Genomic DNA, 15,000 nt, shown 5'->3' on the forward strand with positions numbered 1-15,000 from the left:
ACCCGGGAACCCGGGGGCCGCGTGCCGCGCCGCCAGCCAGAGAGAGAGAGAGAGAGAGAGGCCCCGCCGGGCCGCGCGGCCTCGACTTCCCTCCGCGCGGGTCCCAGGCCCGACACGCGGTGCGGGGGCTTGGCTGTGCGCGGGCGGCGGCGGCGGCGGCGGCGGCGGCAGCGGCGGCGGCGGCGGCGGCGGCAGCGGCGGCGGCGGGTTTCCCTTCACCGCGCGCGCGCGCGGTGAGAGGGGGATCCGTTTGCTGCCGTCTCCAGGCGGCGAGGTAGACCTGGTGCCGGCGGGGACCCGGGGCGCCGCGCGCCGCACCCATCGCGCCCCATCCACAAGCGTCGTTGGTCGGCGTTTGGGGGGCCAAGACGGTGGCACGCGGAGCCCGGTTCGGCGCCCTGCCGTCCTGGCAGGTGCTGGGTAGACCTGTTGCCCTCGGCCGGCCTTTGTACCTGACGGCCGAATGCTGGGTAGACCTGTTGCCCTCGGCCTGCCGTTTTACCGGCCGGCCTAATGCTGAGTAGACCTGTTGCCCTCTGCCGGCCGTGTTACCGGCCGGCCTAATGCTGGGTAGACCTGTTGCCCTCGGCCGGCCTTTGGACGTGGCGGCCTAATGCTGGGTAGACCTGTTGCCCTCGGCCGGCCTTTGTACCTGACGGCCGAATGCTGGGTAGACCTGTTGCCCTCTGCCGGCCGGCCTAATGCTGGGTAGACCTGTTGCCCTCGGCCGGCCTTTGGACGTGGCGGCCGAATGCTGGGTAGACCTGTTGCCCTCGGCCGGCCTTTGGACGTGGCGGCCGAATGCTGGGTAGACCTGTTGCCCTCGGCCGGCCTTTGGACGTGGCGGCCTAATGCTGGTTAGACCTGTTGCCCTCGGCCGGCCTTTGTACCTGACGGCCGAATGCTGGGTAGACCTGTTGCCCTCGGCCGGCCTTTGGACGTGGCGGCCTAATGCTGGGTAGACCTGTTGCCCTCGGCCGGCCTTTGGACGTGGCGGCCTAATGCTGGGTAGACCTGTTGCCCTCGGCCGGCAGTGTTACCGGCCGGCCTAATGCTGGGTAGACCTGTTGCCCTCGGCCCGCCGTGTTACCGGCCAGCCGAATGCTGGGTAGACCTGTTGCCCTCGGCCGGCAGTGTTACCTGACGGCCGAATGCTGGGTAGACCTGTTGCCCTCTGCCGGCCGTCTTTCCGGCTGGCCTAATGCTGGGTAGACCTGTTGCCCTCGGCCGGCCCTGGTACCGGCCGGCATAATGCTGGGTAGACCTGTTGCCCTCGGCCTGCCGTTTTACCGGCCGGCCTAATGCTGAGTAGACCTGTTGCCCTCTGCCGGCCGTGTTACCGGCCGGCCTAATGCTGGGTAGACCTGTTGCCCTCGGCCGGCCTTTGGACGTGGCGGCCTAATGCTGGGTAGACCTGTTGCCCTCGGCCGGCCTTTGTACCTGACGGCCGAATGCTGGGTAGACCTGTTGCCCTCTGCCGGCCGGCCTAATGCTGGGTAGACCTGTTGCCCTCGGCCGGCCTTTGGACGTGGCGGCCGAATGCTGGGTAGACCTGTTGCCCTCGGCCGGCCTTTGGACGTGGCGGCCGAATGCTGGGTAGACCTGTTGCCCTCGGCCGGCCTTTGTACCTGACGGCCGAATGCTGGGTAGACCTGTTGCCCTCTGCCGGCCGGCCTAATGCTGGGTAGACCTGTTGCCCTCGGCCGGCCTTTGGATGTGGCGGCCTAATGCTGGGTAGACCTCTTGCCCTCGGCCGGCCTTTGGACGTGGCGGCCTAATGCTGGGTAGACCTGTTGCCCTCGGCCGGCCTTTGGACGTGGCGGCCTAATGCTGGGTAGACCTGTTGCCCTCGGCCGGCCTTTGGACGTGGCGGCCGAATGCTGGGTAGACCTGTTGCCCTCGGCCGGCCTTTGTACCTGACGGCCGAATGCTGGGTAGACCTGTTGCCCTCTGCCGGCCGGCCTAATGCTGGGTAGACCTGTTGCCCTCGGCCGGCCTTTGGACGTGGCGGCCTAATGCTGGGTAGACCTGTTGCCCTCGGCCGGCCTTTGGACGTGGCGGCCGAATGCTGGGTAGACCTGTTGCCCTCGGCCGGCCTTTGGACGTGGCGGCCTAATGCTGGGTAGACCTGTTGCCCTCGGCCGGCCTTTGGACGTGGCGGCCGAATGCTGGGTAGACCTGTTGCCCTCGGCCGGCCTTTGGACGTGGCGGCCTAATGCTGGGTAGACCTGTTGCCCTCGGCCGGCCTTTGGACGTGGCGGCCTAATGCTGGGTAGACCTGTTGCCCTCGGCCGGCCGTGTTACCGGCCGGCCTAATGCTGGGTAGACCTGTTGCCCTCGGCCGGCCTTTGGACGTGGTGGCCGAATGCTGGGTAGACCTGTTGCCCTCGGCCGGCCTTTGGACGTGGCGGCCTAATGCTGGGTAGACCTGTTGCCCTCGGCCGGCCTTTGGACGTGGCGGCCGAATGCTGGGTAGACCTGTTGCCCTCGGCCGGCAGTGTTACCGGCCGGCCTAATGCTGGGTAGACCTGTTGCCCTCGGCCCGCCGTGTTACCGGCCAGCCGAATGCTGGGTAGACCTGTTGCCCTCGGCCGGCCTTTGTACGTGGTGGCCGAATGCTGGGTAGACCTGTTGCCCTCGGCCGGCCTTTGGACGTGGCGGCCTAATGCTGGGTAGACCTGTTGCCCTCGGCCGGCCTTTGGACGTGGCGGCCTAATGCTGGGTAGACCTGTTGCCCTCGGCCGGCCTTTGTACCTGACGGCCGAATGCTGGGTAGACCTGTTGCCCTCGGCCGGCCTTTGTACCTGACGGCCGAATGCTGGGTAGACCTGTTGCCCTCTGCCGGCCGTCTTTCCGGCTGGCCTAATGCTGGGTAGACCTGTTGCCCTCGGCCGGCCCTGGTACCGGCCGGCATAATGCTGGGTAGACCTGTTGCCCTCGGCCGGTCTTTGTCTCTGGCCACCCGCGGCGTGGTAGTCCTGTTACCGTCGGCCGGCCTTGCAGCCCGGCCGCCGCGCGATGGCGCCCCGTCTCTTCCATCGGACGCGCGGCCCCCTTGTCGTCTCTGCAGCGGCGAGCACGCCTTCGGCGGTCGGCCTGCACGTCCGGCATGACCGCGGGCACTGGCAGCCCAGCAGGCAGCCCTGCTCTCGCGTCTTCTTCCCCCCGGCGAAAGGCGGGGCGTGAAGGCGGGCGACTTTCGGTCCCAGCCGTGCCCAGGTGTCCCTGCCGGCTCCGTGCGCCAGCATCCACTGGCGAGCTCCGCCGGCCTCTTCCCCAGCCGCGGCCCCTGTCCGCTCCGCCGTCATGGTGCCGGCACCCCACTTCCCCAAGCGCTCCCCGACAGGAGCAGGCAGCGTTGTCGCGCCCCCTCCCCGTGCTCGAATGGACCGCGGCCCTGCTCCGGGCTTCATTTCTGCAGCGCGCTCGCTCGCTCGCTCGCTCGCTCGCGCGCTCCCTCCCTCCCCCCCCCCTCCCCCCTCCCCCCGGCCGCCCACCCGCCGCGCTGCCGCCCTGCCGCAGGCTTGAGCGGCGCCGGGGCGGAGGAGGAAGGAACGCCACCAAAGCAAAAGGCTCCGAGAAAGCTGAACAGAGAGCTTCTTTGACCAGGGACAGACGGCGCCAATCATCCCGCCGCCATCCCTGCTTGTGCACCAGGCTCTCCGCCTGCCGACCTCGGCATCAGCCTCCCGCCGCCGCCGTGTAAACTGCCCGGTGGGACCGTGGGCGGGGGCAGGAAGAGGCTGAAAGTGCTGCCAGGGAGGCTGATGGCGGAGGGCGGGGTCGCCCCCAACCGACAATGGGCAGGGCCCGAGGCAGTCTGAAAGCGCTGCCAGGGAGGCTGATGGCGGAGGGCGGGGTCGCCCCCAACCGACAATGGGCAGGGCACGAGACCGTCTGAAAGCGCTGCCAGGGAGGCTGAGGGCGGGGGGCGGGGCGCCCCCAACCGACAATGGGCAGGGCCCGAGGCAGTCTGAAAGCGCTGCCAGGGAGGCTGAGGGCGGGGGGCGGGGCGCCCCCAGCCGACAATGGGCAGGGGCCCGAGAGAGTCTGAAAGCGCTGCCAGGGAGGCTGACGGCGGGGGGCAGGGCGCCCCCAGCCGACAATGGGCAGGGGCGGGGAAAGTCTGAAAGCGCTGCATGGGAGGTTGATGGCGGAGGGCGGGCTCGCCCCCAGCGTTAATGGGTGGCTGCGGAAGACGGGGCAGGGACAGGGAGAGGGCAGGCGGCTTCGTGCCGGCCCCGGGCGCCTCGACAGCGAGCCCTCACGGCCCCCCAAACCCGCGCCGAGGCCCCAAGAGCTCTGCAGACCTTCCGCGGAAGAACCGGCCCGAAAGCGGCCACCCGCTTGCCGACGGCGGCGCCGGTCGCCTCGGTGCAGCCGCCTCCGTGGGGCGGGAAGGGGCAGGGCGAGTTGTGCCAGGGCGCGGCGGCTTTGGGCCGAGTTTCGCTGCACGTACGTGCTTCCCCTGGCTGTGCTGCGGCCCGTGAGGTTCTGTTTTGTGGGGGGGGGGGCTCTGTAGGTAGGGTCTCTGGGGGACGGGGGAGGAGGCGTGGGGTAGGGAGGACGCCGTTTGGGGGGGTCAGTGTGTCAGCAGGGCGAGAACCGGGCACAGGCCCTCTGTCAGCTCGGCTGTGGGCCCAAAGGGATCACAAATAAGATTTGGCAAGAGTTTTGTTTTCCGGAAAAGATTTTCTTTCCGAGTAAATAGAAGAGGCAATCATTCAAAAAAGGCAAAGAGGAAATGAAACAAATCAAATCAAATCAAAACAAAACAAAACAAAACAAAACAAAACGAAATAAAATAAAATAATAAAATGAAATGAAAAGAAATGAAATGAAATGATGAAATAAAATGTTGTCGAAAATATGTCTTGGTCTTGAAATCGATTCTGCCGGGCGGGGCAAGGCTGCTGGAGCACTTGGGCTCCGGAGCGTTAAGAGGCTGTGGGGTTTCCCCGGCTCCGAGATGGTACAAGGATGCCTCGTCTACCCGGATCCGCGAAACGTGGCCCGTCCCGCGGCGGCCAGGTCGACGCGGCTCCGGGGCCGGTGGCGTGGGACCGCCGTCGCCGGCGAAGGCGCAGCGGCGGCGGCCGTGGCCGCGACGACCAGGTCTACACGACTCCGGGAAACTTGGCCGGTCCCGCGGCGGCCAGGTCTACTGGGCTCCGGGATGGGCGGCCGCCGTGGCCGCGGCGACCAGGTCTACCCGCCTCCGGGACCGGCGGCGTGGGTCCGCCGTCGAGGGCGAGGGCGCTGCGACGGCCGCGGCGACCGGGTCTACCTAGCTCCGGTGCGACCCGGGCTGCGTGCAGCATGGCGAAGGTAGACCTGTGGTCCGCATCACGGCGTGGGCAGACCTGGTGTCCGCAGCATGGAGCGGGTAGACATGTTGTCCGCCGCATGGAGTGGGTAGACCTGTTGTCCGCGTAATGGAGTAGTTAGACCTGGTGTCCGCAGCTTGGAGTGGGTAGACCTGTTGTCCGCAGCAAGCCGTGGGTAGACCTGGTGTCCGCAGCATGCCCTGGGTAGACCTGGTGTCCGCAGCTTGGTAGACCTGTTGCCCGTTTCATGGCTGGGTAGACCTGGTGTCCGCAGCAAGCCGTGGGTAGACCTGGTGTCCGCAGCTTGGTAGACCTGTTGCCCGATTCATGGCTGGGTAGACCTGTTGTCCGCAGCATTGAGTTGGTAGACCTGGTGTCCGCAGCATGCCCTGGGTAGACCTGGTGTCCGCAGCTTGGTAGACCTGTTGCCCGTTTCATGGCTGGGTAGACCTGGTGTCCGCAGCATTGAGTTGGTAGACCTGGTGTCCGCAGCATGCCCTGGGTAGACCTGGTGTCCGCAGCTTGGTAGACCTGTTGCCCGTTTCATGGCTGGGTAGACCTGGTGTCCGCAGCAAGCCGTGAGTAGACCTGTTGCCCGTTTCATGGCTGGGTAGACCTGGTGTCCGCAGCATGACCTGGGTAGACCTGGTGTCCGCAGCTTGGTAGACCTGTTGCCCGTTTCATGGCTGGGTAGACCTGGTGTCCGCAGCAAGCCGTGGGTAGACCTGGTGTCCGGAGCTTGGTAGACCTGTTGCCCGATTCATGCCTGGGTAGACCTGTTGTCCGCAGCTTGGTAGACCTGTTGCCCGTTTCATGGCTGGGTAGACCTGGTGTCCGCAGCATGCCCTGGGTAGACCTGGTGTCCGCAGCTTGGTAGACCTGTTGCCCGTTTCATAGCTGGGTAGACCTGGTGTCCGCAGCTTGGTAGACCTGTTGCCCGTTTCATGGCTGGGTAGACCTGGTGTCCGCAGCAAGCCGTGAGTAGACCTGTTGCCCGTTTCATGGCTGGGTAGACCTGGTGTCCGCAGCATGCCCTGGGTAGACCTGGTGTCCGCAGCTTGGTAGACCTGTTGCCCGTTTCATGGCTGGGTAGACCTGTTGTCCGCAGCAAGCCGTGAGTAGACCTGTTGCCCGTTTCATGGCTGGGTAGACCTGTTGTCCGCAGCATGCCCTGGGTAGACCTGGTGTCCGCAGCTTGGTAGACCTGTTGCCCGTTTCATGGCTGGGTAGACCTGGTGTCCGCAGCAAGCCGTGGGTAGACCTGCTGCCCGTTTCATGGCTGGGTAGACCTGGTGTCCGCAGCAAGCCGTGGGTAGACCTGGTGTCCGCAGCTTGGTAGACCTGTTGCCCGTTTCATGGCTGGGTAGACCTGTTGTCCGCAGCAAGCCGTGGGTAGACCTGGTGTCCGCAGCATGCCCTGGGTAGACCTGGTGTCCGCAGCTTGGTAGACCTGTTGCCCGTTTCATGGCTGGGTAGACCTGTTGTCCGCAGCATTGAGTTGGTAGACCTGGTGTCCGCTACATACCCTGGGTAGACCTGGTGTCCGCAGCTTGGTAGACCTGTTGCCCGTTTCATGGCTGGGTAGACCTGGTGTCCGCAGCATTGAGATGGTAGACCTGTTGCCCGTTTCATGGCTGGGTAGACCTGTTGTCCGCAGCTTGGTAGACCTGTTGCCCGATTCATGGCTGGGTAGACCTGGTGTCCGCAGCAAGCCGTGAGTAGACCTGTTGCCCGTTTCATGGCTGGGTAGACCTGGTGTCCGCAGCATGCCCTGGGTAGACCTGTTGTCCGCAGCTTGGTAGACCTGTTGCCCGTTTCATGGCTGGGTAGACCTGGTGTCCGCAGCAAGCCGTGAGTAGACCTGTTGCCCGTTTCATGGCTGGGTAGACCTGGTGTCCGCAGCATGCCCTGGGTAGACCTGGTGTCCGCAGCTTGGTAGACCTGTTGCCCGTTTCATGGCTGGGTAGACCTGGTGTCCGCAGCAAGCCGTGGGTAGACCTGGTGTCCGCAGCTTGGTAGACCTGTTGCCCGTTTCATGGCTGGGTAGACCTGTTGTCCGCAGCATTGAGTTGGTAGACCTGTTGCCCGTTTCATGGCTGGGTAGACCTGGTGTCCGCAGCTTGGTAGACCTGTTGCCCGTTTCATGGCTGGGTAGACCTGGTGTCCGCAGCAAGCCGTGGGTAGACCTGGTGTCCGGAGCTTGGTAGACCTGTTGCCCGATTCATGCCTGGGTAGACCTGTTGTCCGCAGCAAGCCGTGGGTAGACCTGGTGTCCGCAGCATGCCCTGGGTAGACCTGGTGTCCGCAGCTTGGTAGACCTGTTGCCCGATTCATGCCTGGGTAGACCTGTTGTCCGCAGCAAGCCGTGGGTAGACCTGGTGTCCGCAGCATGCCCTGGGTAGACCTGGTGTCCGCAGCTTGGTAGACCTGTTGCCCGTTTCATGGCTGGGTAGACCTGTTGTCCGCAGCAAGCCGTGAGTAGACCTGTTGCCCGTTTCATGGCTGGGTAGACCTGGTGTCCGCAGCATGCCCTGGGTAGACCTGGTGTCCGCAGCTTGGTAGACCTGTTGCCCGTTTCATGGCTGGGTAGACCTGGTGTCCGCAGCAAGCCGTCGGTAGACCTGTTGCCCGTTTCATGGCTGGGTAGACCTGGTGTCCGCAGCATGCCCTGGGTAGACCTGGTGTCCGCAGCTTGGTAGACCTGTTGCCCGTTTCATGGCTGGGTAGACCTGGTGTCCGCAGCATGCCCTGGGTAGACCTGGTGTCCGCAGCTTGGTAGACCTGTTGCCCGTTTCATGGCTGGGTAGACCTGTTGTCCGCAGCAAGCCGTGAGTAGACCTGTTGCCCGTTTCATGGCTGGGTAGACCTGTTGTCCGCAGCATGCCCTGGGTAGACCTGGTGTCCGCAGCTTGGTAGACCTGTTGCCCGTTTCATGGCTGGGTAGACCTGGTGTCCGCAGCAAGCCGTGGGTAGACCTGCTGCCCGTTTCATGGCTGGGTAGACCTGGTGTCCGCAGCAAGCCGTGGGTAGACCTGGTGTCCGCAGCTTGGTAGACCTGTTGCCCGTTTGATGGCTGGGTAGACCTGTTGTCCGCAGCATTGAGTTGGTAGACCTGGTGTCCGCTACATACCCTGGGTAGACCTGGTGTCCGCAGCTTGGTAGACCTGTTGCCCGTTTCATGGCTGGGTAGACCTGGTGTCCGCAGCATTGAGATGGTAGACCTGTTGCCCGTTTCATGGCTGGGTAGACCTGTTGTCCGCAGCTTGGTAGACCTGTTGCCCGATTCATGGCTGGGTAGACCTGGTGTCCGCAGCAAGCCGTGAGTAGACCTGTTGCCCGTTTCATGGCTGGGTAGACCTGGTGTCCGCAGCATGCCCTGGGTAGACCTGGTGTCCGCAGCTTGGTAGACCTGTTGCCCGTTTCATGGCTGGGTAGACCTGTTGTCCGCAGCAAGCCGTGAGTAGACCTGTTGCCCGTTTCATGGCTGGGTAGACCTGTTGTCCGCAGCATGCCCTGGGTAGACCTGGTGTCCGCAGCTTGGTAGACCTGTTGCCCGTTTCATGGCTGGGTAGACCTGGTGTCCGCAGCAAGCCGTGGGTAGACCTGGTGTCCGCAGCTTGGTAGACCTGTTGCCCGTTTCATGGCTGGGTAGACCTGTTGTCCGCAGCATTGAGTTGGTAGACCTGTTGCCCGTTTCATGGCTGGGTAGACCTGGTGTCCGCAGCTTGGTAGACCTGTTGCCCGTTTCATGGCTGGGTAGACCTGGTGTCCGCAGCAAGCCGTGGGTAGACCTGGTGTCCGGAGCTTGGTAGACCTGTTGCCCGATTCATGGCTGGGTAGACCTGTTGTCCGCAGCAAGCCGTGGGTAGACCTGGTGTCCGCAGCATGCCCTGGGTAGACCTGGTGTCCGCAGCTTGGTAGACCTGTTGCCCGATTCATGCCTGGGTAGACCTGTTGTCCGCAGCAAGCCGTGGGTAGACCTGGTGTCCGCAGCATGCCCTGGGTAGACCTGGTGTCCGCAGCTTGGTAGACCTGTTGCCCGTTTCATGGCTGGGTAGACCTGTTGTCCGCAGCAAGCCGTGAGTAGACCTGTTGCCCGTTTCATGGCTGGGTAGACCTGGTGTCCGCAGCATGCCCTGGGTAGACCTGGTGTCCGCAGCTTGGTAGACCTGTTGCCCGATTCATGGCTGGGTAGACCTGTTGTCCGCAGCATTGAGTTGGTAGACCTGGTGTCCGCAGCATGCCCTGGGTAGACCTGGTGTCCGCAGCTTGGTAGACCTGTTGCCCGTTTCATGGCTGGGTAGACCTGTTGTCCGCAGCATTGAGTTGGTAGACCTGGTGTCCGCAGCATGCCCTGGGTAGACCTGGTGTCCGCAGCTTGGTAGACCTGTTGCCCGTTTCATGGCTGGGTAGACCTGGTGTCCGCAGCATGACCTGGGTAGACCTGGTGTCCGCAGCTTGGTAGACCTGTTGCCCGTTTCATGGCTGGGTAGACCTGGTGTCCGCAGCAAGCCGTGGGTAGACCTGGTGTCCGCAGCTTGGTAGACCTGTTGCCCGATTCATGGCTGGGTAGACCTGTTGTCCGCAGCATTGAGTTGGTAGACCTGGTGTCCGCAGCATGCCCTGGGTAGACCTGGTGTCCGCAGCTTGGTAGACCTGTTGCCCGTTTCATAGCTGGGTAGACCTGGTGTCCGCAGCTTGGTAGACCTGTTGCCCGTTTCATGGCTGGGTAGACCTGGTGTCCGCAGCAAGCCGTGAGTAGACCTGTTGCCCGTTTCATGGCTGGGTAGACCTGTTGTCCGCAGCATGCCCTGGGTAGACCTGGTGTCCGCAGCTTGGTAGACCTGTTGCCCGTTTCATGGCTGGGTAGACCTGGTGTCCGCAGCAAGCCGTGAGTAGACCTGTTGCCCGTTTCATGGCTGGGTAGACCTGTTGTCCGCAGCATGCCCTGGGTAGACCTGGTGTCCGCAGCTTGGTAGACCTGTTGCCCGTTTCATGGCTGGGTAGACCTGGTGTCCGCAGCAAGCCGTGGGTAGACCTGCTGCCCGTTTCATGGCTGGGTAGACCTGGTGTCCGCAGCAAGCCGTGGGTAGACCTGGTGTCCGCAGCTTGGTAGACCTGTTGCCCGTTTCATGGCTGGGTAGACCTGTTGTCCGCAGCATTGAGTTGGTAGACCTGGTGTCCGCTACATACCCTGGGTAGACCTGGTGTCCGCAGCTTGGTAGACCTGTTGCCCGTTTCATGGCTGGGTAGACCTGGTGTCCGCAGCATTGAGATGGTAGACCTGTTGCCCGTTTCATGGCTGGGTAGACCTGTTGTCCGCAGCTTGGTAGACCTGTTGCCCGATTCATGGCTGGGTAGACCTGGTGTCCGCAGCTTGGTAGACCTGTTGCCCGTTTCATGGCTGGGTAGACCTGGTGTCCGCAGCAAGCCGTGGGTAGACCTGGTGTCCGCAGCATGCCCTGGGTAGACCTGGTGTCCGCAGCTTGGTAGACCTGTTGCCCGTTTCATGGCTGGGTAGACCTGGTGTCCGCAGCAAGCCGTGAGTAGACCTGTTGCCCGTTTCATGGCTGGGTAGACCTGTTGTCCGCAGCATGCCCTGGGTAGACCTGTTGTCCGCAGCTTGGTAGACCTGTTGCCCGTTTCATGGCTGGGTAGACCTGGTGTCCGCAGCAAGCCGTGAGTAGACCTGTTGCCCGTTTCATGGCTGGGTAGACCTGGTGTCCGCAGCAAGCCGTGAGTAGACCTGGTGTCCGCAGCTTGGTAGACCTGTTGCCCGTTTCATGGCTGGGTAGACCTGGTGTCCGCAGCAAGACGTGAGTAGACCTGTTGCCCGTTTCATGGCTGGGTAGACCTGGTGTCCGCAGCATGCCCTGGGTAGACCTGGTGTCCGCAGCTTGGTAGACCTGTTGCCCGTTTCATGGCTGGGTAGACCTGGTGTCCGCAGCAAGCCGTGAGTTGACCTGTTGCCCGTTTCATGGCTGGGTAGACCTGGTGTCCGCAGCATGCCCTGGGTAGACCTGGTGTCCGCAGCTTGGTAGACCTGTTGCCCGTTTCATGGCTGGGTAGACCTGGTGTCCGCAGCATGCCCTGGGTAGACCTGGTGTCCGCAGCTTGGTAGACCTGTTGCCCGATTCATGCCTGGGTAGACCTGTTGTCCGCAGCATGCCCTGGGTAGACCTGGTGTCCGCAGCATGCCCTGGGTAGACCTGGTGTCCGCAGCTTGGTAGACCTGTTGCCCGTTTCATGGCTGGGTAGACCTGGTGTCCGCAGCAAGCCGTGAGTAGACCTGTTGCCCGTTTCATGGCTGGGTAGACCTGGTGTCCGCAGCATGCCCTGGGTAGACCTGGTGTCCGCAGCTTGGTAGACCTGTTGCCCGTTTCATGGCTGGGTAGACCTGGTGTCCGCAGCAAGCCGTGAGTAGACCTGTTGCCCGTTTCATGGCTGGGTAGACCTGGTGTCCGCAGCATGCCCTGGGTAGACCTGGTGTCCGCAGCTTGGTAGACCTGTTGCCCGTTTCATGGCTGGGTAGACCTGGTGTCCGCAGCAAGCCGTGGGTAGACCTGGTGTCCGGAGCTTGGTAGACCTGTTGCCCGATTCATGCCTGGGTAGACCTGTTGTCCGCAGCATTGAGTGGGTAGACCTGTTGTCCGCAGCATGCCCTGGGTAGACCTGGTGTCCGCAGCTTGGTAGACCTGTTGCCCGTTTCATGGCTGGGTAGACCTGGTGTCCGCAGCAAGCCGTGAGTAGACCTGTTGCCCGTTTCATGGCTGGGTAGACCTGTTGTCCGCAGCATGCCCTGGGTAGACCTGGTGTCCGCAGCTTGGTAGACCTGTTGCCCGTTTCATGGCTGGGTAGACCTGGTGTCCGCAGCAAGCCGTGGGTAGATCTGGTGTCCGCAGCATGCCCTGGGTAGACCTGGTGTCCGCAGCTTGGTAGACCTGTTGCCCGTTTCATGGCTGGGTAGACCTGGTGTCCGCAGCAAGCCGTGGGTAGACCTGGTGTCCGCAGCAAGCCGTGGGTAGACCTGGTGTCCGCAGCATGCCCTGGGTAGACCTGGTGTCCGCAGCTTGGTAGACCTGTTGCCCGTTTCATGGCTGGGTAGACCTGTTGTCCGCAGCAAGCCGTGGGTAGACCTGGTGTCCGCAGCATGCCCTGGGTAGACCTGGTGTCCGCAGCTTGGTAGACCTGTTGCCCTTTTCATGCCCTGGGTAGACCTGGTGTCCGCAGCTGGGTAGACCTGTTGTCCGCAGCAAGCCGTGGGTAGACCTGGTGTCCGCAGCATGCCCTGGGTAGACCTGTTGTCCGCAGCTTGGTAGACCTGTTGCCCGTTTCATGGCTGGGTAGACCTGTTGTCCGCAGCAAGCCGTCGGTAGACCTGTTGCCCGTTTCATGGCTGGTAGACCTGTTGTCCGCCGCCGGCCTGGAAGTACTCCAAGGGGTCGCTGTTTCTCGCTGCCTCCGGCTATGTCATCGTAGAAGGCGGCGTGCGCCACTGCGCCCCCTCGGTCACGTACATCGGTTCTCTTTCCGGCCTCCGCCGCTTCGGGCCCATCTGTCCGTATTATGGGAACGAGGTGACGGGCCGTATCCCCACAGGCTGTTGCCGTGCCTGTGTCCGTGGCGGAGAAGGGCGGACGCGCGTGCGGTCGCCAGGGCCAGAAGAACACCGCCGATGTCGGGGCGAGTCGCGTGGCTTCGTCCGGCTTCCCGTCTTACCCAGTTCGACTGGGACAGGTTAGCCCAGAGAGAGAGACCGATGCGATCCGAGAGCCGCTCCCCGGCCCAGGCGAGGCTGCGTGCTCAGTCGGGGGAGAAGCGAGAAAGCCCCCAGAGAGACCGATGCGATCCGAGAGCCGCTCCCCGGCCCAGGCCGAGGCTGCGTGTTCAGTCCGGGGGAGAAGCGAGAAAGCCCCCAGAGAGAGCGATGCGATCCGAGAGCCACCGCGCTCCCCCGGCCCAGGCGAGGCTGCGTTGTTCCAGGCGGGGGAGAAGCGAGAAAAAGGCCCAGAGAGAGGGCGAGAAAGCCGCGAGTGTGTCCCGCTCCGGCCCGGCTGCTGCCGGTTTCGTGACAACGGGGAGCCGGGCGCCCGCTCGCTCCCCCGGGGATGGTGGCGGGCGAGGCGGCGGCGCCTCGCCCCTTTTCTGCCCGGCCTTAAGCCGGGGCCCCGCCCGCTCGCCGGGTGCGGCATTTCTTCGGCTGTCGGTCCCGGTGCACGCTGGTGGCCGGCAGCCGGGGCTGGATTTCTGTGGGGCCGGCCCGGGGTTGTGTTGAGCCTGCCCGGGCTTTCCCTGGCCCCCCTCCCCGAGAGCCCCCCGGGCGTGGCTCGCTTGGCCGAGGTTGGCTGCGCCTCGTTTCCCGCTCCCGACCTGTGTTGCCAGAGTTGTGTCCGTATCGAAAGGGCAGCGGGGGACATGCAGTGGGGCGTGTGGCCTCGCCTCTCGGCTTCGCTTGCTTGCCTGCGAAGGGGGGCTCGGTGACGGGAGTGTCCGGCCCTGCCGTGTGTTGTTGAAGTCGTCCCCCTTCCTCGGCCCTAAGCCGGGGACCCGCGTGTAGCGGGCAGAATTTTTCCGGGGCGGCGGTCGGCCGCGGTGGCCGGCCGTGTCCCCCCCCCCAGGACGGACCCCGCAACCCAACAGAGAGCGAGCGAGCGAGTGAGCCCCCGAGAGTGTGTCGTGGGCGGGGCGGCGGCGCCTCGCCCTTTCTCGGTATCGGCCGGGCGCGATCGAGGCACCGTGCCGGGGCGGCCCGTGGTGTCTGGCCTGCCCCGGCTGCCGTGGTTGCCGTTGCCGGCGGGGGCTGGGTTTTGCGAGCGGCTCCGTTCTTTTTTATTAAAGCGTGCCGGTGTGCGGGGCAGTGTGGGGGTGCCCGCCCGGCCTCCGTTCTTTTTCTCTCGCGGCCCTAAGCCGCGGCACCGAGAAGCGCGCGCTGACGAAGGGTCACGGGCCGCCACCGAAGCGAAAGCGAAAGGCGAGAGAGAAGGGCTGGCTGTGTTGGCGAGTGAGAAAAGAGACCGTATGTCCGGTGGTTGGAGGGGTTTTACGGGAGGAGTTGAGAGGCGCGTTCTCGCCCCCACCCCTGGCTCGTGACCCCCGTGGCTAGCACGGGTCGTGCGACGCATGGCGTGCTTTTTTTTTTAGTTTTTTTTTTGGTGCGGTGGCTTGCCCTTCCCCCCGGCTTTTTTTCCGGGTGGGAAGCCGATCGCTGCGAGGCGGGCGAAAGCCGGTGGCCCGCGGCGTGGTCGGTGGCAGCTGCTCCGTTTTCCGTTGTCTTGCGGCCCGCGGGCGGGTGGCGGCACCCCCCGCTCTCTTCCTCTGCTGCGTGATCGATCCCGAAGGTTGCAAGCGGCCCGCCGGCGTCGGGGGCCTAGGGAGCGTCGGGGAGGCTCGGCGGCGCCAAGGGAGGGCCTCTCGGGGACGTGTCCCGCTCGCACGCATGTTGGAGCCCTGCTCCGTTGCCGTTGTCCCAGGAACCCGCGGCCGCGGGGGCTCCCCGTTGCCCCGCGGCTGCTTTTCTTTCTGTCCCCGTCCGATCGATGAGGCTTTTCGGGTCGCGTCGGAAAGGGCCCCCGGCGGGCCGGCTCCTCCGGGCGAAGTCTCGGTGGTGTCCGGTCCCTCGAGCAGGGCGGTCTCCTGTCCAATTCGCTTCCCGTCGCAGGCGAGGTGTCGCTCC

Source organism: Sturnus vulgaris, unplaced genomic scaffold, assembly GCF_052056855.1.
Source record: "Sturnus vulgaris isolate bStuVul1 unplaced genomic scaffold, bStuVul1.hap1 Scaffold_157, whole genome shotgun sequence".
In the NCBI taxonomy this organism is placed as follows: Eukaryota; Metazoa; Chordata; class Aves; order Passeriformes; family Sturnidae; genus Sturnus; species Sturnus vulgaris.